The sequence below is a fragment of the Anoplopoma fimbria genome, chromosome 13, assembly GCF_027596085.1.
Source record: "Anoplopoma fimbria isolate UVic2021 breed Golden Eagle Sablefish chromosome 13, Afim_UVic_2022, whole genome shotgun sequence".
Classification (NCBI taxonomy): domain Eukaryota; kingdom Metazoa; phylum Chordata; class Actinopteri; order Perciformes; family Anoplopomatidae; genus Anoplopoma; species Anoplopoma fimbria.
The window spans coordinates 20,760,425-20,785,775 of record NC_072461.1 but is presented as its reverse complement, the minus strand read 5'-3'; the positions used below and the strand labels follow the sequence as shown (position 1 = coordinate 20,785,775).

Sequence of the window (25,351 nt, the reverse complement as noted above, 5' to 3'; positions counted from 1 at the left end):
CTTGTTTACTTTCTAACAGCTTGATTAGAAGATTGATACCACTCTAGTGCACTAAATATAAATCTACAGCCAACAGGCAATTAGCTTAGCTTAGCATAAAGACTATAGGCAGTTGGAAACTTCAAGCCAGACTTTCCAGCCAGTTAAATAACCTACCAAACACCTTTAAAGCTAACTAATGAAAACATTGTATTTTGTCATTTAATTCAAACTAAAATTGAAAAGTAAAAGCAACAAGTTGTTGTTTTACAGAGTAACAAGCTTGAACTATTTTTCAGCCGTGTGCAGTGAACTTCCTGGAATCTCCACTGATCGCCTAACAAACTCACCGTGACAACAACAAGTCTCCAGAATTGAGAAGTAAGCCGTATGAGGCTTTGGCCACACAGGTTACACTTGTTATTAGGATCAATCTATTGTTGGTTTTGGTCTTTTAATAGGATTTGTCCAGTAATCAAAGGGTCGGCAGTTCGATCCCCAGCACCTCCTGTCAACAGTCAAAGTGACCTTGTTACAGTGGGAACCCTAAATTTACCAAAGCTAGCATTTCTCTGGTGTTGATAGTCTCACTAAGCCTAAGAGACTGCATGTCTCTTGTCATATTTCCTATTTGTAACAAAGACAGACTAAACATTTTTTTATCAACTGGTTACAATCAGTAGACCAGTAAGAAGCATCTCGGTAGCCTTGCTGCTAGGGAGGAATTGAGGGTCGCTACGTGATGAATATCAACAAGAATTGAAGAGCTTGACGTGGACGGCAGGCCAAAACAGATTCTAGTGAGTGTGACACTGACTTGTGTTGTCAACTACAAACAATCGCCATTTTCTTTGCAATAGGTAAAATGTTTACGTCAAAATTTGTAAATGTCTGTTCTGCTCTTATTCTATTTCTATGTTCTATTTACAGAAGTTGTTTGTCTTTAGTTCAGAGGACAATAGAGGGGATTTCCATTTTAAGCATTAGTGTGCACCGGTTACTTTAAAGCAGATGTGTATATCAGTGGTCCGTGTCAAAATGTGGAATTCTGTAAAAATAAATAATAATAACACGTTATGACGCAGTAGGTAACTTCTGTCCTTAGTTGTTTTAATAAATGTGTATGGCTTGATTCTTCTTTTTCTCATGTTACTGTAAGTATTTGTTGTTATTTTTGTTCTATTTCTAAAGTTTATTAATGTTTGGAGTAAGAGGCGGGGGGGCAAAATAGTATTATTTTCTTCTCTCTGCTCCTTTTCCATGACTGATTATGTAAATAGAGTTGTGTTCAGATTGTGAATCTTTTTATATTTTCTTTTATTGTGAATGACTACGACCGTTACAAATAAAAATGTAAATAAATGTTCTTCACTTAAAAGTATCCAAATGTTTTGGATACATTTACTAAGTGGGAAATGTGTCATTCCTGGTAAAAACCTACTGTCACTGAAAAACGTCTGTGGCTGTAAAACATAAGGCGACAGGACTTTCTAAATTCCTGTTAGTCCTTACAGTCCATCTGGGATGAGCCTTCCTGGAGATTAGAGAGCTTTCAGAAGCCGGCCAACCTCCACTAGATTCAAATGGCCCCAGACCGGCTAATCTTGCCAAGAGAAAATTCCTCTAGAAGTGACTTTGAGTGGATTTTATAAGTACTTAAGATATAACAGTGTGGTGATTCTTCGTCGCTGCGGAGCTGGGTTCACTTTTTATTGCCGCTCAGCTGATGAGAATGGTGAATACTCATCCTGTATGCAAGCCAAACAGTGGTACCATAATGGCATGGTTATTTTGAAAGCCCCCCCACAGTTTCTAGACCATTACGAGGGCGGGGAGCCCGGGCAACAGCCCATCAAATGAATCCTACTGGAAAGAAGTGAAGCAGAACAGACTGTTTGCTACTTTGGTTGTCTTGCTCAGATTGATGATGCGAGGAACTCCACAATGTAGTGTTTCGCAATGCTATCTCGGGAGACAAAAGATACTAAAGAAGATTTTTTCCTCTGCTTCCTAATCAGATGTGATCCATTTCAACCTACAACCGGGGCACCTTTGAGATCCCCGATAAAATTCACTTATCTCCCTCCATTATGCTGAGCTTCATCCTTGGTTGAGTCATTTGCATGAACATGTAGATGCCTCTGATGTCTTGAACACTTAAAAAAGGGAAAAAGGCGAGTTCAACTCAAGGATTTCTCTGTAATCATTTGACAGGTTTTTAAAAAAGGACAATTGGGACCAAATTTTCAGTGTATGGCAGTGGGGTCAATACAGAGCTCCTGTCATTAAGCTTCTGCCAGTCAAACATCCAGCTATAATTGATGAGTTTCCCCGGGGGAGGGCGGAGCTGTCATTGGGGCTGTAGGGACAAGAAGGAGGGATGTTGAGCCTGGACCCAGTCCTGGCGGAGTCAAGTCAATCTGAGAGGGAGGAAAGCAATTGGTGACTTCTGACTCAAAAGCAAAGACCAAAGAAACAAGAAGCTCATTGGCTTTAACAGGACAGACCTGCAGCGTGTTGGCAGTCGGTAAATGGACTTGAAGCTCAATGAGCTGCTGAACAACAGAAAAAAAAAAGCAGCGAAGCCATGTCTCACGTGTCCTTTAGCCTACGCATGTGGGCTCTGGCCCTCTGACACTGACCGAAGATGGATGAATCTGTAGCGGAGCCCTCACATGATCTGACAGGCAACCGTTTATACTGCGTTAGGAGGTCTCAGGTTTATGCAAGTGTGTTGCAGCAAAGACTGCAGGGAGTGGTCGCTTCAGACTCTCTTGGGTGAGAGATAAACCAAGCAACGAAAAATGGAGGCCAGTGGTGGCAACAAATCTGTGCTAAGACAAAGCACTGAGGATCATAACATAAGCTGGTTGTCAAGTGAGCTATGCTTCATTTAAAAGACGGGAATGAAGTTACAACTATTCTAGGCAACGGCAGCAAACAGAGAGTAAAAAGTCTAATAACAAAATCCAGCAAAGACAATGGCTGTTGAGAAAAAATGGGAGCGGAGAGAGATGTACGGTAACAATCTGTCCAAGTGCGACTGTTTTAGGTAAAATGCGGGACTCACTAATGTATTGTGTTGGAGTAGATTTGACATTGATTCATTAAAGCTAGCTGGTCTTGATTACATCTGTAGTGGTAAGCTATTTTCTCGCCTTTCACAAAGACAGCCCATGGTGGAAAATGTTGACAACTGGGAAAAAGAAAAAAAACTACCAAGGTGCCGCAATGAGGTAGACTGAGTCAAAATCACTATTGTGTGCACTGGGCTTGGGCAGCACAAATTAAAGAGAAAAAAATAGGGAGGAGGAGGCAAGAGGGGGGAAATGCAGATGGGGTATTATTTTTCTTTTTGTATCCCATCTAATTGCAATCATAGGCAGATGTCTGAAAGTGTGACAGCATCAGCAGAATTGCTGCTGAGAGCACAGAATCTTTGTCTAAAAATAATCAGACATTCTGTGTGCTGCTGTTTGTTATAATGGTAATCGATGCTGGAGGCTTTGAATTCCATCAATTTATAGATCCACTCTGTTCTGCCTGGTGACTGTACTGCCTCACAACCCCCCACTGCATATGCACACCGACACAAAAACACACACACACACACACTCACTCACTGGCACGCAAGGTCTTGCACAAAAGAGCGGGTGGGCGCACAGGCGTGCACCGAGACACATGTGCGCTGACATCTGCACACAGGAGGCTGTAGCAAGGCAGAGCAGGGACCAGTGTGTGATTAAGATAAGTGTAGTTTCCTGTCATACATTCCTTTTTTTCGACTCCCGTTCTGTGTGAGGCACAAGATCGTCCATAGCTGCCTCGGATTAGCCCCGCATCTCAGACGCCACATTTGAGACGGGGGGCGGAGGACTGATCAATAAATCAAATCACCACAATCAATGGCCCCAATCACTGCAGTCTAGTCTGGCCTCAACATTATTACTGGCAACCCCCCTACCTCCAGCCACTGAGGGAGGAGGGAGTCGTTTGGTGGGGGGATGGAGGAGTGACATTGGCGCCCGTCCATTTGAAAGATCCAAAATGAACTCTTATCTGGCCTCCTTGGGCCGAATATCAGTTAAGGGCCAAACAGCAGTGTTGTGTGTGTGTGTGTGTGTGTGTGTGTGTGTGTGTGTGTGTGTGTGTGTGTGTGTGTGTGTGTGTGTGTGTGTGTGTGTGTGTGTTGTTGGACCGTCCAGACAGAAGGAGCTGGGCGGGAGGAGCCTCTAACCTCCGTGACCCGGCGCCAGGAACGTGAGCGGAGCACGAGGCCTCTGACAGGGAGGCACTGGGGGGCTGCTATCACCTGGCATCTCCCTCCATCTGTTTACCACCGACTGCTGCTCCTTCACTTTCACTCTCCGTCAGCTCGGCAGTACTATTTGCATATAATCCTTAGAGTTAGTTTTAAACCTGCTGAGAGTGACAGATGGGTGGAGTTGACCCTATTATGATTAAAGAAAGGTCTAATATCAATCGCAAAGAAACTACAAAATGACACGCAAACATGGTTATATACTGCTGGTGTAACAATTGTACCTTTCTTTTATCTGGTACTCTACTGGGGGTTTAAAGGACCCTAAGGCAGTGGTTCCCAACCTCTTTGACTCTTGACCCCACAAGGTACACTTCAACATTTGAGGAATATATGCTAATTCACTTTTCCACAAAGAGTTAGATTGATATCACTCTCATGTCTGTCAGTAAATACATAATTATGACCCGCCCTACTCTGCCTCTGATTGACCCTGACCAATCTCACTCCTCACACCTACAACTAACCAATCCAACAAACGGTACCAGCCAATCAAAAATCAGAGCAGGGCGGTGGTTAGCTTAGTTAAGCGTTAAGACAAGGACAAGGGTAGCTGTCTCCTCTCATTTCCAGTCGCTCTGCTAAGCTAATGCTGAGCTAACTGTCTTGTGGCAGTTGATTCATATTTAACAGATATGAGTTTTATCAATTTTCTCATTTAACTCTCTGACACACAGCAAATAAGCATATTTTCCAAAATGTCAAACATATCCCTTGACATTAAGCAAGACAATATCACCATTGTCAATGTTAGATAAATAATAGGTAAATACATACGTTTTTTTTCTGGTTTCCTATCCTGATGATTGTCTCGTGGCCCCTCAGACTGATCGTGCGACCCCTTGTGGGGTCCCCAACCCTAGAATGGGAGTCGCTGCCCAATGAATCACTTGCACATTCTGCAACTGTCCACTCTGCAGCAGCAAAACTGACTGCACAGTGCAGAAATATGTAGCTAGCGTATAGATTGTGAGGACTTTCCGACGAGGAAAATCACATTTAATTTTGACACCTCTCTAAACTCTGGACTGGTAAGTCTGATAAATCATCCAAAATAATTAATCCCCAGTCAGTCAGGCTGTCTTCAAACAGCATGCTAAATCTTACAAAAGGAAAGAGAAGCCTGTGAGCGTTACAACCATCAGCAAAAGGTGTGACTGGTGTTGTCAGCCATTATTCGTCATACCCTGCTTCATTTCGAGAGTTTTTTGGCGCCTGATGCACCAGAGCACAGCCTACTTGTCAACACTTCTCTCTCTTTAATTCCAACACGCACACTTAAATACACATGCACATAAACACACACAAATCCCATACTTTTCACTTTTATACTGGTAACACATCTTAGTACAATCAGGGAGACTCTAATTCCGTTTATTGTAAAGTCTTATTCAAAATAGTATCAAGAGGTATCATGGAAACATCTTAATACAGAACCCTTTCAAAAGACCTTGTATCCACTCTGAATCCAATGAATAACTTTAAATGTCCTCCAATTAGAAACTTCAAATTACAATCCATGACTGACTGATCCAAACGGAGGCCAATTACAACACCTTATTTATCATCATTAAGGACGACCATTGTTCTGCTCCTTTCAAACTCTGTGGTTACAATCAGGGTGTCTATTGTCATTGTGCGGTACATGCAGGGTGACTAATTACACAGTCCTATGATTCATTAGCAGACTAGTGGGATGAAACCTGAGCGAAGACATGATAACCCCAGTCGGCCAAATGATCGGCTCAAATGGAGATGTGAATGTGGAACGGTGACTGGGAGGTTTCACGATATCAAAGAACAAGAAAAAACAGCCGGTGCTCACAAACTGAAGTGGGGGGGACGCCTTTTTTTATGAAATGAGCAGAGCAGCGATGGTACCAACTTAAACAATAAAACTGGGGACAAGGTTTGCTTTCCTGTTTCTTTTAAAGTGGGAAAGAAGGAGTGCACTGTGGGGGGATTTGTCTCTGTGAAGCTTCACCATTGAGGTCAGTCAGTGGGAGAGGAGGAAGGCTCCAAAGATGCAGCCATCACCGCCATGGCCCACTTTCACCTGGAACGACGAGCTGGAGCGCTGCAACACCGCTAACCTGCGATTGTTTATTCTCTCTTAAGAAATGTCAATCTGTTCGCTCTCAGGTGTGCTGCTCTTCCTCTTGTTTTTGTTGTTTTCTCCCCCCTACTCGCTCCGTTTTCCCTTGTCGATTGCAGCGAGATCAAAGCGACGCCGCTGGAAGAATCTGAATATTTCAGGTGTGGAGAGAGGGCTGCGTTTCACACCACCTGTGTAGCGCTGAGAGACGGGTCCCTCCTCTCGCTCAGACTCCGTTAGCGGGGCCCCTGGGGCCTGGCGACATAAACCGGGGCCACCTGTCTGAGAGAGAGGGAACGCTCCTTTACCCTCCTTCTCTCCGTCGCACTTTCATTTTACAGCATTTGAACCAAAAATAAATGGATCTAAATAGAGCGGTGAGAGTGGGAATAAAAAACCAGCGCCGACAACAAGCAGCCGAGAGCTTTGAGCGCCGTCACAAAGCCTCGAAGATATGGCAGACGAGTTTTCGCTGCAGCAGAATGGGAGCAGCCACTTGAAAGGGCAGTTTATACATGAATCACTTTATAATTCGCCCTGTTCTGCAGCAGAAGGGTAGCTCGCGTATATTAAATGATGAGCCTGGTCAGGAGAATCACCTGGATTATTTTCTGGCATAACACAGCACAAAGTGTGGAGCAGGTCCGTGAGATGATTCGCATCACATCATCAGGGCCGCCATTTCTGACCCAAAGCAAATAAAAAAGCATCCCCGATGTCCGCGCCAGCCTTAACAGTTTGATGCAGCTGCTCTCCTTGGAGTGCTGTGTGCCTTGACATGTGTGCATGTGTAAGCACTTGTGCAAGCGTGGCATTGTGTGCGTGCATGCCGACGTGTGTTCGGGGGGGCGTGGAGCAGGTTCCACACTACCAGTTCCCAGCCGTGTCTCTCAAAAGGGCCGTAAAGTCTTTACAGCAAATTCCTTACATTCATCTGTGTCAGAGCACTCGGCACACATTAGGCGTTTACACGGGAGGAAACACAATCTATTTGATGCTACACTGCCCACACGTCCAGAGCCCTCCTCCCCACGCTGGAGATTCACAGTGTTTAACTTCCATTTCATATTCTGAACAGGCAGGCAGACAGGCAGGCGAGTGCAGGGAATGGACTCCATCTTGCTGTAAATCAGCGTTTAAACAACCGGCTAAATGTAATCTGGAAAGAGTCAACAAGAGGCCCCTTGCATTGCGCCGCTCAAGATATTTGTTTTTATTTATTCTGGAATGTGCAATTGATTTTTGTTGTTCCCGTCCTAATGATGTATGCAAACGGTGCACCGAAAAAAAGTCACACTTCATTTTATTTTTTTCCCCCTGCTGCTGCTGTTGTTGCTGCTGCTGCTCCCCATCTTTTAATATCAGTGGTGCTTATGAGAACAAGTGGAGGTTAATCTAGGGAGCGGGTCATAGCCGACCGGCTCTTTGTAAATGTCAGCTGGGAGATCCAGGCCTTTCTTATTACCACACTAAACCAACAAGGCTGACGGCTCCAAGACGGATGTGTGACTTGGAGGTGTCTTCCCCCCCCCCCGGCTTCTCCCCACCACCACGGCTCAACCCCTGCACAAGAAAACCGTATTAATCAATCGATTTATCGCCATAAATCAGGCCAGACTTTGATTGTATCAGCAAGTCATGCAATCAATCAATTAGTCAGGACCTAGCGGCCCAATTTGCCTAAAGAAAGATGAATGCTCCCCCACATCATCCATCTGGTTGTCCGTTTACCCATCAAACACGGCTGCTGTTGACTCCCAAGCCCAACATGCATCCTTTTATCGATTTCTGCAGATTAAACTTGCAAAGGAATCAAAGGACACTTAACTGCCTGGGAATAATTCTGCTTTCTCTCATTTGTAGTGAAGTATGTTTTCTGCGCTCTCCTTTGATATCGTTGCTTCATATCATCAAAACAACAAAGTGCAAACATTCAAATCCAGAAAAACAGCGCTCTTATGAGAGATCCAGCAGTGCGAGCAGCTACAGAGGATAATGCTTAAAAGTGGACCCTTTTTGAGAAACACTGGGCACAAGGGCACAAATAATGGATTAGTTCCAGCCAAACCTATCCGGGTTTATATGGCAAGGCAAAGGGGAGCAAAGGGGAGCAAAGGGGAGCGAGCTAGGAAACAGCTGGATGAACAAACTGTGCAAAACATATGTACAATGACATATTTGTTTCATATTTTATCCCAACTGTGAATTCCAATCCACGTTGTGACACCAGCTGCCTCGGTCCAACGCTTCCCATCTGCAACGCGGTGTCAGGATGTCTCCCAGAGGACGGGCTGGGAAACTTTAGGGACGACAAAAAACCGACAGGAGCAAGTAGAGCACGACAGAGTGGGCTGCCGGAGCCTCGGCGTGCTTCTCCCCCAGCGGCGGGGTTTGCAACGTGGCAGACTGTGGAGCCGCCGTGGAGAGGAAAGAACAGCGGGGACTCCCCGGGGAGAACGTCTGTGCTGGGATTAGATCCCCAACAGACCTGGTTCTACTTCACATCCTCAGACCCTGCTGTGTTACAGGCAGAGGGGAGGGGTACCGAGCTATCTATGGGGGGGCTTTACAGTTCCTCCCAATCTCCCCAAGCTTCACCATGTAATTAGAGATAAAGACAGAGGGCTCAGCTACTCAACCTCAATTCTCCCGGCTTCACACAAGGCTGCCCACCCATAGCCCCCAGAGGAACCCCTCAACACTGGCACTACACCGGCACCTGTGTACGCTCACTAGCTGCTAAACCCCTATCATCTCCCAACCAAGCTGTTCCACAGACTGAACATGTAGGATACCACACGGTACGGCACATGATCGTGATTGATTGGCGTTAGGATGTGTCCTGAAGTCGCTACGCCATGAATTGCAACGGCCGTGTGCTTTTTATTTTTTGGGACGGCATTTTCCATATATTATATGTGTCGAGGAAGCTTCAGATTGTAACAATTCTCAGGTAAACAATAACCGCAGTAAATAAGTAATTTTTCTTCATATCTCCCTCCTCTAAAACTTCATCCAGGCAAGGTGGCAAAATTTAGGGGATAACGCAGAGGAGGAACTCTCGACTATATTCAAGAAACACAAAATTATACTATGGAGGGATCCATTATTCATCTCAGATACATTTTTCATTTAGGAGTGGGCTGGATATGAGCAATGATGAATGCATCGCCCAGGATGCAATTTGTATGTAAAATAACAGAAGATTACAGAATATGTTTTAAGTGCAAATGCAGTTTTGTTGCCATCTAAGTAGAAAATGCATTCCTACAAAAAGGAATAAGACCCGAGCCCCGTGATGTTGCCTCATAAAATCACTTAGCCCGTAGCGAGGCCCCTCGCCAGTCCTTACAAAGGGTCACAATGAGAGGCTCAAGTGATGAATGAGACGACTGGAGTAGATTTTCATTCACACAAAACACACTACCTCTTGGCACGCCGTTTGAGAAGGTGGGATAAGTAAACTGTAGAACTACGGCTAATTCAACTTACATCCAACTCGGCAGCACATTTCCTTGAAATCCACCCAGTTCTGCAGTGAACACACACACACACACACACACACACACACACACACACACACACACACACACACACACACACACACACACACACACACACACACACACACACACACACACACACACACACACAGAGAGAGAGCACTTGCAGACTCAATGTTAGATACATGTCTACGCACAAGTGCACACAAACATACTACAGTGTTTTTTGCTGCCTGCCAGGCTTCCACATGTTCCTCTCAGGACTCTCTTGCTCCTCATCAGCTTCACTTGGTGCACACCGTTTCAATTCAGTGCCTCTCAAAGACATACAAAGAGCCTTCCCCTCCATTCACAACACAAAGATTGAATACAGCCTCCTAACACAAGACATGCCCACCACAGAGCATGTAATACAACTCATTACCGGGCACGCAGGGTGCAGAGGGCTGTGATGGGAGAGACAGGCCCAACGGGTAGAGAGAACAGGGGGGCCCTTACACCAACATCTCCATCTTTCCTCACCACTAACACAGCTCTAAAACCAGCCTTAATAACTAAAGCAATCTGATTGATTTTTTTTGGAGGTTCCTCTGAAATAAGTCTGGTGGAATTGAGGGGAAAAACAGAAATACTGTTAACACTTTAAGAGAGATTGCCACAGAGAGCCTGCAGGCCCATTGACACCACTAGTTACATGATGGATAGCAATCAGAGGTTAATTCAGGTTTAAATAGCAACTTCCCCTCGTGCCTCTCCAAAAACTGTGGTTGACCCACAAGCATGCTGTGTCCAATCACAAAGAGGCAGGGGAACAGTGTATCTGGGTCAGCCACATTGATCCCAGCCCTTCACTGCATGGGCTCCGGGGTCAGGTTCTTGTGTGCCAAAAAGGGGGGCACTATAGGTTCGGTTTGGTGCATGTGAAGGCAAAGCAAGGAGGAGAAGGACGGCGAATCGGCTCATCCACCGCTGCACACAGCCTCATGAACCTTTCTTAACCTCGGGGCAAATAGGATGACCTGAGGCGAAGCATTACGCACATCAAAAAGACATGAACTTCAGAGCATTGGAGCTTCAAGCATGCAATCAATGGGGGCCACAGGTGCAAACATTTTCTGCACTGACAGTGGAATGCCCTGTTTTTCTTTTTTTTTTTACCCCTCCCAGGATTAGAGTGGAACCTGTTTTTGCACTGTGTTCATGTTAATGTCAGCAATAATAAAGACCTGCAGCACAAGAAACAATAAAAAAAAAAAGCTGCAGACAGCTTCTGGAGGTGGTCTGGAAACAGCGCGGGGAGTCGGGAGAGAGGGCAGGATGTGAGGAGTCTGTCAACTTCTCCCCGTCTGCTCCTGTGTTCGCTCGCTTCAGACTGAGGGGAGCAAATGGGCCTAATTCACACTGGCTGTGTGCGAGTGTCTCTGCTGTCTAGCAGCGTGAGCGGGAATTAGATCTATGGTTTGTAGCCTTCATCCCTTCCCAGACAGACTTGTTCCGGCTCAGAGGCGCTGCCTAATCCGCACCTCTCTCCCGCTTGCACTCCCGGAAAATGACTTCACACAGCTGCCGCAAACGCCCAACGCAGCAATTCTCGTCTGACTGAACCCCTACTCAAAAAAAAAGGGAAAAAAATGCCCCAGCAGACCTCCCATAGCTCATTTAACATACCAATTTCTCCCCAAAGCCCACCCTGCCCCCCTCCTAAGGGATGAAAACAACAATGAAAAGAACTACAGCACCACTTGATAATTTAAAGGGCCCTTTTTCTCCAGAGAGCTGTCAAAATAAGCAGTACAGTGGGAGGAATTCAGAGAGAGAGGAGGTACCCTGGTTGGGCAGTGGTGAGTAGTTGGGTTCAGATATCCACGGGTGTAAAACTACTACTAACCAGGTAGTACGTTCATGAAGGTGCAAAGGTGTTTCACGTCACCCAGAGGGTGTCATCTTCCACCTCCAGCTCTTCCACGATCCTCTCTCATTGCCTGAATCAAAGTGAAAGTCACCTCACAGCGAGGACTCTGGAACACAAAGCCAAGTGAGTTCTCACATTGAAACCCAGATCTTGGCCGGGTGGTTTCTTCTAGTTGATGTCAAGAACACAATCACACCAGATGGACCAGGCAGAGAGAAAGGCTGCACAGTGGCCTTTACGGGTCATGGAGGGTAACCGCAGATAATGGCAGGGCCACTCGGACAAACACTCTAGCAATGAGGACAGGAAATCGGGTGAAGTCCTTCTTATAAACCAAACCCAAAGGGCTTTTGTCTGATTCATGAATACCCCACTATCCAAACTGTCCCATGAAGCCCAGCACCTCTTCACCTGCTTTGTTCTCGCTCGAAAGCTACTGTGAAAAAAGTAGTTTCCAGATCTTCAACTACCATTCTATATCTCCAGAGAAAGCATACAGCATCTTACAAAGGAAAACCCCGTAAAGAAAAAAGAGGCAAACACTGTCTTCGACGTGCTCAGATTGAAGCATTTAAAAGTAGTCAACTGACGCTGCGGTGCAATGCAGGGTAGTTCTCAAGAATTCCTTAGGCAGCAGTGAGAAACAAGTGATATTACAAGAAAAGGAGAATGATTAAAGCCTAATATGGCATAGTAGAGAGGAGAGAGAGAGGTGATTTATCCCTTCACGGCCTTTTGACACTAAATTAAACTGTTGAGTCCATTCCCCCGTGCCAGCTAGTTATCTTTCCAGGCTAATTTAACACTATAATTTACATTCCATATAAAATACATCCTGATGTGGTGCTGTCAAGGCTGTACATCATTTGCAGAGAGTGCTCCAGTTTCAGTGAAAAGGACGGAATTAGATCATATTCATGATGCAATTAAACACTTCAGTGGGAATCGATGTAAAACCGATGAGCCCTGAAAACAATGCATATGGCTGGGAACATTAGAACACATTACCTACCCTTGGATCCCTCGCTCCACAGACGCAATTTAAAAATCCTCCACCACTCCACTCTCCGTCTCTCTCCAGATTCATAACGCACGGCGATAATAAATGAATTTTTCACAAAATTATTCAACTACTAAATTGCCCATGGTTACTGAGTATCAGATGAAAGTGATGTGAATTATTAAGTAGGGAAACTGTTTGTTCTCACCATGGGTGTAATAATCGTCCAAATGAGGAAGAGAAGGGGCGAAAGAGGGGCAGGTTACGGTAAAGGGAGATCTCATAATAAACATCGGCGCTGATGTAAAAATGGGAAAACTCCCGACTGCCGCCAGGGCCTCCAGCTGGGTTGATGGTATCGACCAATTTCCCTTGGGCGGTAGTGTGGGTTTTTCTTATGGATACAGAGAGGAGAACGTTACGAGGCGCTGCTGCATATTCTCATGTAAAACTGGCAACAGGCCCTCTGGAGCTGGCAAACCGCTGCAACAGCCAGCCAATGTTACACCATCTCACCGCATTTTACATAATCAGACAGACAGCGCAGCAGACCACACACTCACACCGCTCCACTCCAGATCACATCAACTACCTGTCACACTCTGCTCCACTGCCACCAGACTCACTTTGATTGGCTTGGAGCCACATATTCACAAAAATCTGAAAGACCTATTGCATTAGAAAACTATAAAAAAAGAAAAATTCAGCCTAATTTGAATTTTTATTTCCATTAGTCACCGTTTTGCTTTTACCGATCTTCTCTTATTGTCAAAGCCCAAACTTGTTGATGGTAAGAAAGTAGACAAATGTAAAAAAAAAAAAAAAAAAATCAGAATTTAAGAGCCGTACAGGGGCCAGAGGTGCCGCAATTTGTAACTATTTCTGACAGGATGAGTTGGCCTCTCCAACTGAAACAGTAATTATGCTTAATGGTCCTTTAATCTGTCCATCAGGCGGGAGGTGAGGAGCCGGGTCAGCATAAAGTGCTCCAGGCGTCACAGTTTGTCAGGGTACAGTCAGAAGGGGTGAAGTGCTCCACGAGAAGTGCCAGGACCGCTCGCTTCAGCGCCACAACATCGGCAGGCTGCAGGACACGGGCCTCCTTCCAACACACACATTTATTCATCACATCATAGACCTACCAGCTGCCTCCTGCATGAGAATTAGCGACGCACCGATTAAAATGTACTTGATTGAAAACAAATCTTGCCATTAGAATTATTTATTATATATAACAAGCTAACATTAGTGCTAGGAAGTTAAACTGGTCACATTTTCTCTTATATATACTTTATATTGCTGTGAAAACCTCTCCATCTAACACCTATATTTATTCAAGTTTCTTGCAAAAAAATGTTTTTGTGTGCCGCTGTAAAACTGTTTACAGAACTGGCTAATAAGCTTAATATGACACTGACCGGCTGGTCGCTGGTCATGGCCGACCAGTTGAAAACTGTTCGATTTTGATCGTCGGCCGATCGATTGGTGCATCTCTTACAATGCTAACAGCTGGACAACAGGGCAGTGGCAGCAGAGAGACACGCTCCCTGGATAAGTATAACGTGTGCAAAAGAGCGAGGAAAAATATGTGTACACATAAAAAAAGTCTTAATCACCCTGGATTAGATGACTAATGTTAAACTTGTGCTGAGAATTGTGAAGTATCGTGTCCAGCTGGTGCCCTGGCACTCTACCATCCACCATTAATCTGTAACTTCTTTCTCAGAATCACAACTGATGGAAGCTGTTCTGAGCTCATTCCAGTTCACATTAGAAATCCCAGGTCATGTATCGTACATACCTCGACAGTCACGCCTGTCTGAGCGCCTCTATACCCAGACAAAGCCGGGCCGGAGAGAGCATTCCAAGCAGAGAGATGGCACTAGGTCAATCCCAACAGTAATAGCAGAGACACCGAGCCCATACCAAAACAAGGGAGAACAAATAGTACCTTTGTACCCAGAGTCATTTGTACCCAACTCAGGCGTCTGGCTATCTCAGAGACCATGGCAGATAGAGCTCCTAGTTCCAGCTATGCATCTGCACTTGTGCTGTATTTGTTATCTTGGACAAGCATTCTCTTTCACCGTTTCACTGGCCAAATAGAGAAGAGGGGGAGAAAACGAATCACTCCCTAGACCTACTCCTGTTGTTCCCTCAGCTGTCAACACTTCTCACAGACTTCACCCCCGCCTAGCCGCATCGATACAGAGAAGTGACTGCCGTTTGCTTTATGATTGCCCTGTTTTATTCTCTCGGCCGAGCTTTTTCTCAGCCCCTCGCAGCTCTAATCAGACCGCCTTGGCTGGACAACAGAGCCATTGTCTCTTTAAGTGAAAGAGGCAGTGGATCAGTGAATCCCCTTCCATTTTCCCGCTTTATTAGCCCAGCGGCACACTACTGTTTATACTAGTGGGTATTCTGTGTTTGCCGAGAACAATTACAGTATGACAAATGATCCGTCAATGCCATCTATCAGGCCGGAGCTGACAGGAATCCTATAGACGGGGCAGCCATTCGTCCCCCGCTCCCCATCTCTGGGGTCCCATGCTTTAGTATCCATGACAACGTGCAAGCCACTTGCCACGCTTGCCACTTCACAGTGAGAGATGAGCGGCCGTGAGTGGCTTTGAAAATTAGCCTTTGACACCCCATGTTCCTCTTTGCTCCCACCTCCCGAGCCTACAGTCCAGCTCCTGGGGGGGGGGCTTTGGAAACCGTCTTTCACATTCAAGTTCAGACAAACAGAAAAGGCACACACGTAGAAGGTGCTACCGTAATCATACCTCCTCTCACGGTGTCTATTTTATTGTGCCAGAGCTATACGATTCTCAACATTAACCTCACGGCTACATTACCTATCCAGCAATGAAGAAAAAGAAGCACCAACATGGCCAACATCCATAAAATAGGGTGACAAAATAAAATGGGTGAAGTAGAAAAAGAAGGGCTGACAAAGTGCATGAATGCGCATGAGCTTCATTATCAGACAGAGTCAACTGTGTGACCCCTCTTAACATTTCATGAATGACTTTCTAGAAAAATAATTATATATCTCTCCAAAAAAAGAAAAAAATACAGTTTTTTAAGTAAAGTATTTCACTTTGCCTCACCTTTTGGCCAAAGTAGGAATTAAATGTAGTTGCAGTGCAGCTCATACTGTGATTGAAACAAAAATACTGTGAAAAAAAAAGAGAAAACATAGATGCAGCAACACTGCAGAGCTACTAAATCACGAGTTAAGTATTAGAGACGTTGTGGGCCAAGCTACAATTCCCATTTGACTTCCAGACACACCTCTTTGGGGTTATGTTTATGCCATAAACTACACTTGGCAGCTGAGGATCATATTACTACCGTGAAAGAAACAAACAAAGCTGTGCAAACGTGGTGCGCTGTCAGAAGCAACGTTTTTTACGGCTTGTGATTAATCATATTTGGAGAAACATTAAAGGGAAAGGGAGGAAACTGGCTCTAGCACAAGGAGGTAAGGGTGTCAACTGATATAACCCACCACTGACATCAAGCAGAGCCAGCTAGCTCATTGATGTGGCAGCGTCTCATTTTCACCAGTTTGGAAGCAGACAGTTTTGCAGCGCCTTGCGGTTCTTAATTATCTTCCGACTTTGTCTAATTCAATCAACACAACTCAGATCTGGCTGCGAAATGGCACTCACATCCCCTCAAGCTCTGCAAGTCAAAAAACACTGAATAAGTGGAACAGTCAAACTGACAAAATGGCATAGCACATGAGAAATAACTGCTATTTTATCTCCCGGGCTGAGACCTCATCCACAGAGGCAGGCAGGGGATGAGGGGAGGCTGAGAGAGCAACCAATCAGCTTTTTGTTTTAAGTTACAAGGCTGCGTTCAGGCGCAGGAGTCAAGTGCTTTGATGACGCTGCAGATGCTGCCGAGCCGAGCTGTGTGAGGTCACTCTGTTAGCCGACACTCTTTAGGTCCTCTTGCTCGGATGCTTTTCTGGCGAACCTAATATCCTGTTAACACCATGGCATCTAACTATGATGTCAGATGTCAGGACGCTACACTATTTCACACACAACTTTCCTCTGGACTATAGAGTTTTAACAGGATACAAACATTCACTAACACACTGAGAATTTAAAGGTCATTAGGGATTAAATTGTTTGCCAATTTGCAGTCTAAAAAGTGGGTGACATAATGCGAAGAGGTGGGATAGCTGAGCCAATCCTGCCCAAAAAAATCCTCTGCCACACTGCCACCATTCCCACCCGTTCACCTCCCATCTAATTCCGAGGGCCACAGCATTATTAGATTTTGACATTATTAGCTGAAATAGCGGAGAGGCCCTGCTGTCATTATAAAGCCTTTACTTTACTCGCCTGCTGCCAAATCTGTTTTGCACTAGCTACAGACTGCCAAACCCAACAATGGCAGATTAGTGAAGCCCTTCTCCTGTTGCAGCAGAGGTTAATATAAAGTGACAAGGCTAAGTCCGCTCCGATTAAGTATGCTGAGAGATATTACGGCACTTTGTTACATCAGATCGTTATTGGATTAAACAGCATGCACAACAATGAAAGTTTAATTTTAATTTTCAGCAGGAATATAAAACAGGCCCTGAGAGCGCTGCTGTCAGAACAAAGGCAGTTTTACAATACCTTCTTGTTTTTCGCTTCCCCCTTTGCCATTGCTGGAGTGGCAGACATGAGAAACAAATGATGGTAAGTGAGGATGTCAACCTTTAGATACTTTTTCCTCCCTGAAGTTAATACATTATTTATAAACCAACAAAATGCAAGTGCACATAACAAACCAGGATTTTGGTCAAATAAAACATAAGGGGATACAGGAGCTGTCAAAAATGATAAGAACAATTTAATCTCCACCCCCACACTGTTTATTGGTTTGGTCATCTTGCTGCATGCAGCGGAAAGCCCAGTTGGCCGCTGCATTGTTAGCTCCGCAAGAGGTCACTGCACCTGACCAATAAGCTGTTATTAATCCTTACAGGGTCATCCATTAGCCCATCCAATTTTTACGACCTCCTTCTTTATTAGATGTGCTATCAGCTGTCCATATCTGGCAGAAATATGGACTCCCTCATGTGAGCTCCAACACTCTTCTTTCCCGGAAGGTGTTGGCGTTATTGGCCAGGTAGAGTGAAACTGAAGCCCAGTCAGGGGAGCTGGGCGGGGGGGGCTGGATCTGCCAGTCTCCTGGGGTATTCCCTACTGCCCCGTTACCTCCCATAAATCTCAGTGCTTTACGATTAGGTACATAAAATGAGTCATAGATCTGGACGGTAAATAAGAGCTTGTCAGTGGGGCTGACGCCAGGCCCAGCTCCTCCTCCTCCACCTCCACCTCCTCCTCCTCCTCTGCCAGATAGTCCCTCTGTAACCCGGCCATCAGACTGCTGCTATTGAGCTGGGGCTAAAAAGGCTCCAATAAATAAGCCTGATATTTCCCTCAGGACGTCTGCCGGTGCCACCCTGAAGCATGCTTGCATACACTGAACAAACAAAAATTGTCCAGCATCAGAAGCAGAACCGTCTGGATGCTAACAATGTTTTTATTTCTTGTTTTATTTATTTTTTTGAAATCATCTTCAAAATGGCTTTGCCCTTTTTGTTTCTAATTACTTCCCTCAAACAGAAAAGCCAGGAAGTCAATGGATCAATCCATTTCAAGTATATTCAAACTGTATGCCGGACTGCAAGACACTGATGTCTTTTAATGGACCTTCAATCCATACTTGCAATTAAGCATGCAAAATCTCCCATTAAGTAAGTCCACTTATAGTGTATTTACCGTGGAGCTGTTTGGGTGTTTCTCAGAGTGCGTCCTCCGTGAGGGGGAGAGAGCAGTGGCGAGATGACCTGAGGGAGGAGCGATGGTCTCCAAATGCACTAACACAATGATGGGCACTTCCTCTGCAGCGCCAGCTAATCATTGTTGCCGATTCGTTTACACTGGTCCAAAATGACTCCCTGAATGACCGCCTTTGCATATTAAACAGACAAACTGACAATAGGGACACACTGGTGGAGGACATGAGAGCAGCTAGACACCAGCAGAGCCACGATAGTCGGGGGAACAGTAGACTCATAATACCGTATGTACAAATGGGAACCCACCGGCTGATTGATAGCATATTAAACAGAATTGTGTTACTGCCTATCCGCTGCACATTTTGACAAGGCACCTGCAAAACTGTTTTCAACATACATCAGCACCTATTCAGCATAACTGCATATAAAGTGCACCGCATCTCTCTGTGTGCCGGAAAAAAAAGAAAAAAGGAGGCTATCAGGAGAAAGAGGTCTGGAGAGGGAAGCAGAGAGAACGCATGGCTACAGGCGTGCAATCAGCTAAGAATTCAAAATCTCGCCCAGTTTGTACAGTTCTATAATCAGAGAGCAAAGAAGGAAACAACGCCGTTGGCAGCGCAGCAGAGAGATTCAAAACATTTTCATTAGTGAGCAAAAAAAAGAAGTACTCCTTAGTGAAAGCATTGCTTCTTTTTGCATAAGTTTGATGTTTAAGAAGGAAGATTGGATGGAAGACAGCGGGTTTCGTGATCAGTCTGAACTCTGTAAAAATGCCTGTCTTACTAGTTACACCATCTGATTAGTATTGCCGTTGTCAGTCAGAAACTGGAGCACCAAAAATAAGAAGCATGAGTAAAGCTACCATAAATAATTGTAATTGAACTCATTTGTTACATCTGTGACAGTGTCATACAAAATGATATACTTTTTACAATGTTTCCACTGATTCATTACTGAAAAGCTGGATGAGCGTTAGAGACATATTTCAGATTGCTGTACTCTCAATTCAATATACAAACTATGGATGCACTGATACCGATATCAGATTTTAGGCCGATACTGACTCAAACAGCTGGATTGGATATCTGATTTAACAGGGCAGATCTATTTAATTAAATTTTATGTTTATTATATATTAGAGCTGTAGTAATAATCGTCAACTGTTTTGATAATCGATTAATTAAGTAATTTTTCATGCAAAAATGGCAGAAAATGCAGTTTACTGCCTCTTACATTAGGAAATGTCCTGCTTGTCTCTGAATAATTTGGGGTTTGGACTGAGAACACAAGATATTAAAAGACATCACCTTAGACTTTGAGGGACTGGGATGGACTTATTTTTCACTCTGTTCTGATATTTTACAGACCAAGCGGTTAATAGAGAAAATAATCGTCATATTAATTATTTGCAGCCCTACATTATATTTTGGAATTTTAATTCCTGTTAAAGTTTTGAGCAACTTCTTGCGGCATTAAAAAAGTCAAACAGGATGTTGCCCTACACATAGAAGGATTATCTCAGTCAACTCCACACAGTGAGGCATACAGATGATATATTATACACTGGTGTCGGATTGGTACTGTGTATCAGCCGATACCCAGGTATCGGTTATTGAATATCTACCAGTCTACTCAAAACTTCATTAGGGCGCTCTTGAACAGACGAAGGGAAAGTAATTACACTGGTAATAAGCAGCAGTCTGCGATATGCCAACGTTATTTATGTGTCAATATGCCTGTATGCCATTATGTTACACTAACGCCATCTTGTTTATATGCAAACATGTCGTTATATCTCAGGGTCAAAATTCATGCCAGTGTCATTTGCCAATTTGTTTTAATGTCAATATGCAAATGTGTCACAATGTTTTGACACTGTGACAATGACATTCATTTATCTGTATAAATACAAAATATCAGAACTGTCATATACATGAGCTGATCTTACTGTTTAGCTAACTTTGTTTAAGACTCTATGATCTTCTGTGATGTACTTTAAAAGGGATATGCTCTTCCTGTCTGCAGTCTATTGTAGCCTAAACCTTTTGTTTATCTCATTTCAATTTTTCCATCACTGCCTCGGTGTCCTTCTGTCGTATTGATGTCTGTCATCTGCTCACTCTTTTATCTCTCATGACTATGGACCGCTCTGAAACTTCTTTTGAACAAAAAACAGCTCCATACATACAATATCATATTATAATTATAGTTATTATCAGGGATCCATGCACGACTGTTGTGTTTTGCGTCATTGTCGTTCTGCTCGTTCGTCTTCCTCCTATAAAGTGTCTGGATCTTATGCTATGAAATGACCCGATCAAAGACATCACAACGAATGTTTTCACATTTTTCTCATCATTTTCGACAATATTTGAAGTTACAGAAGCAAAAAAACATTTGCATTGTGATAATAATTGTAGCAATTTCCTAGAAAAATCTACTTTTACCATCACCCTCCTAAGTCACTGACGCTTGTATCACCTTTATGCTCCATTGCCTCGGCGTTATCGAAGGTGTTTCGGGACTAACTACCTTCTGACTGCTTGTAGCTTTTACTGTCAACTATGCAGTTTTAATTGTTCATTTTATGGGAGCGGCTTTTTAATATCTGCATTATTTCAATTGAAGTTCATTCAAGATTAGTTAGGAGAGTAGAACAAAGCACTATTGTCTATACTTAGTTTTGTGTTAGGGCCATTAACGTAATTTTTCGTGACAGTTTATGAGGTGAGACATTGTCACAGACGCAGCAGGATGACGTCTGGCATTTTAAAGCTCAGCTAATTGTCATTTTTAGTGCTCTTCTTTCTCGGATATGTTTTCTTAATTATTTGGGTTAGCCTGCATGATCATATTTTCGAGCGATAGCGTGGAGTGAGTGATATTATTTATTTTGCATTTTTAAGTGTGTTCATGTTGGTCACATTATTGATTGATCTTTTTGACTTGAATATATTGATTTAACCCCATCAGGACAGAACATTATTGATTTCACAGCACATCGCACGATTTGACCTTGATTACTGACACATTTCACTGTTTAATAAGGACACTCTGAAGGCGTCTATTTGTATATATACATGGTATATAAATGTATTAAACATACATTTTCTTTACCTGTTCATTGGTGCCAAATATATACTATTACTTCTACTATATGTCATTAAAATAGACAGAATCAAGGCTTTCTCTTTGGAGATAGAAAAGTGGAATGTGACATTAAGAGTTCTCCTCCATATCACACCATACTTACAGGACAGTATTTATATCTCATAAAAAAGTACTTCCTCTGATCTTTCCACCCTGAATGCTCCTCAGAGTGATCACACAAATAATATTAGGGGGTTTGGGTGTTTAGGAACCAGATGTGCAAAAATGAGGAGCACTCTGAAGAAGGATTATCTCATAATTCTGCCTACGTATCGAGTCATAACTAAACGTCGTCAGCAGTTGCGGAGAGGTTCTGAACATTAAGTTTATGGGCTCCTCATTATTTAACATGTTAGGGTCTCCCCACAGCCCAATGAAATTTTGATGGAGGTATTACAGCTAGTTTGTTGGCTCCTCACTCCTACTCACTACTTATGCAGATGCAAAATGGTAAGAGAAGGTCTCTCTGGACGGACCCACACTCGCACAGGAAAAGACATTAGAATAATCCACCTTTCCTGCTCTGATGTGAATAAATATTCACGACTGATCTTCCAAAGGGCGGGATCAGAGAGCGTTGGATTTGCTGCAGCCTTGGTGGTGGTGCTGTTGCAGACATGCATGATGAGGCCGGACCCCTGCCTGGACAGGCCAGGGACTGCAGTGGTGCAGTGATCTGAGCTAGCCATTTCCTGCCTCTCCATCTGCATACAGTAAAAAACAAACATTCCTGTAAATAAAGACGGCTGTCCGACAACTGTCTTCCCAGCGACAATGGTATTGACCGTAGTCAGATGCTCCGCTGATTAAAAATTGATCCATTTTGAAAAATCTAATCAACTGAATAGGATTCTTTCATACATGGGGTGGGGTTGGGTGCGTTTGTTGGTGGTAGTAGGGGGGTTGAGCAGCTGCTGACACAGAGAGGCAGACCTGTTATTAACCCCTGCACCTCCACGCAGCCCCCTGCACCCTGCTCCCCAGTTCACATCCCCCCCTGCGCCCCGGGACTAGACATGGCCCAGACGGTCTGAATTATTCAGCAGTCTGAGAGAGGCTCCGGCCACTTGGCCTATTAATGCCTGCCAGTGGAGGCTAGTGGCTCTAATGGCCAGTCCAGAGGAGCCCCAGCTCCCAGTGGACTGCAGGAGGGCTGCTAACGCTAGGCTGCAGGGGATGTGAGAGCGAATTCATCAGGGGCCGAGGTCGTGGCAGGTTAATGATGCCGCACGTCTAGACGAACGCCGGACTCACACCCTGCCCAAAAGGCAGTGGGGGGATGGCGTTGGGATGCAATAATATTTTTATCTTTGAAGGAGAACGAGCCCTGCAATATTAAATCTTGGGGCGCATTTATGAAGGAGCAGCATTGTTGACTTTGACCGTGATCCACAATTGACCTGAGGTTCGCCCCTTAAAAATAACAAAACACAATGAATATCTCCAAACCCACCGATACGTCCCCAGCATGTTATATTCTAGCGGTACACCTATTATTTTAGGCTAGATGTTAAGGAAACGCAGTAAGTAACATTCATCACAAATGGATCAAATGTTCCCAACATAGCTGAACATTGGAGAGATTAAAGACTAGTCTACACAACTCCTCTCTGATTACGCACAACCCCTTAACATGACTGCACAAACAATCCCAACAGCTGGAGAGGGCCCTCAACTCCGGCACAAAGTCACTCAGTAATCAGGGCATCTCCCCCAGAGAGAACGGGGATGAAGCCCAGGGTGCGACTCTCATGTGGGAGCTGCTGCGGTTGCCATGTGGTCTATCACCTTGGTGATCATGTGCATCTGCTCGGCGTCTCCGAGGGCGTAAACACAATAGAAGATACAGGCTAAAGGAGAAGAATGAGGTGCAGCACACAGATGGTCCAGTCAAGAAAAGCAGAATGCATGATCTACGTGGCATCTATCTGAAGGATTCCTTATACTGGAGTCTCTCAGAACAAAAAAGTAATCATTGTTCCACCAGAACACTCGGTCATCATTCACTGTGAGGACAATCGCATTATAAAGTCCAGGCAGAGAGGCAGAGGAAGGTATTCTTATTATCATCCACTGGAGATTTATGCACTTGAAGGTTGAGTTCTTTGAGTGAGTGGACTCGATAAGTCTGATGAAGCGGAATGAGTTTAGCCTTCAATAGGTACTATCTGTGCTGGACTGCGCCGCCACCACAACGCACGCTCTTCCCCCCCCTTATCCACGATCTGATGCCAAGCACATTTACTGTTGAGGTCAACAACGCTGCCATGATTGAACCAAACCAAGGGCGTCCCATGGAGGGCTACAGGAGGGACACAGACACACCCAGTGCCCATTTACTCAAAAGTAATTTCCCTCAGCTCCTCTCACTCAAGGTGACCAAGCACATCACTCAGAGATCCACGTGAAATGATCCCGTTGGCCTCATCGCAGCAGAGATTCTCGGACATGCAAAACAAGTCGGCGAAAAAAAGCATGCGGCGAGAGGAGCTGCTTCAAAAATACAAGTCGTCTATTCAGACATCCAAACAGGAATGTCTGAGCCAAGCGGAGAACCACATGCTTCACTAGTTATTTTTTTCTTGGCTGCAGCTAAAGACCACATGCTCAATTATCATTCAAAAAGAAACACTGTATCACAGTCTAAATATTGGTACTGCATTAATAGTCGGTTGGATCATTTCCATGCAGCATCAAGCGGAGTTGGGATATTGTAAGGACAAACATTCCTTTGAGGTCTGCATTGATCTCCTGCAGTCATGTACTCAGGAGAACCCAGAAGCCTGTCCACTTCACAAGCATGTCCTGTGGTTTGTCCCCCAAACCTGACCAAATTTCAGCTCCTTAGGCGTACCCTTCCTCCTCTCGCATGCAGCCGGAGCCTGGAGCAATGTTTAGCTAAACCTGCTGGCCTACGTAGGCAGAGAGAGTCCCCAGAGGGCTGAACAATCAGACAATTTCAAGATCATGAAGCATTAAACCAATCCCGGCAGGGTACACTAATTAAACAGCCGAGCTCGGCACAGCCAACCAATCCCCACAGAGCAATTAAATCCATCCCCTCTAAAACACTGTGGAACCTGTCTGGGGAAAACTGCCGAGGAGTGAGAGGGAGGAGAGGAAGAGGGAGAGATGGGGAGGGGAGGGAAAAGAAATATCATAAAATTCTTCTGGAGCAAAAAAAAAAAAAAGAAACTATAGGGGGAATGCAGCAAGAGGCTAACAAGGGAAATTGAAAAAGGAGCGACTCAATTCAGTTCTTTGTTCTTTTCCTCCGTGTTTTGCATTAAGATTCAAAATGTCTGCTTTTTCTCTCATTTGGGGGGAGGGGGGTGCTCTGTGTGTCTGTGACCACATTTCAATGCAAAAAAAAAAAAAAAAAGAGAGTGACCCTGTTGCGATCAAAAGTTGCATATTTAATTAAGATTACAAGGTCTGGAAAAGCACTCGTGAGACCGAACAGAAAGACAGAATTGCCTCAAGGCCTATATTACACACCGGCAGAGCTGCTAACACAGTTGCAAATCCTAATCAATACCCCGATGCCCTCCACTACGAAGGTAAATGAACAGGTGA

General features: G+C 44.5%; 1 protein-coding gene across 1 annotated transcript in view; it reads right to left on the bottom strand.

Moving 5' to 3' along the window:
* Positions 1 to 25,351, bottom strand: part of cux2b (cut-like homeobox 2b) — a 90,331-nt gene that overhangs the window by 56,807 nt on the left and 8,173 nt on the right.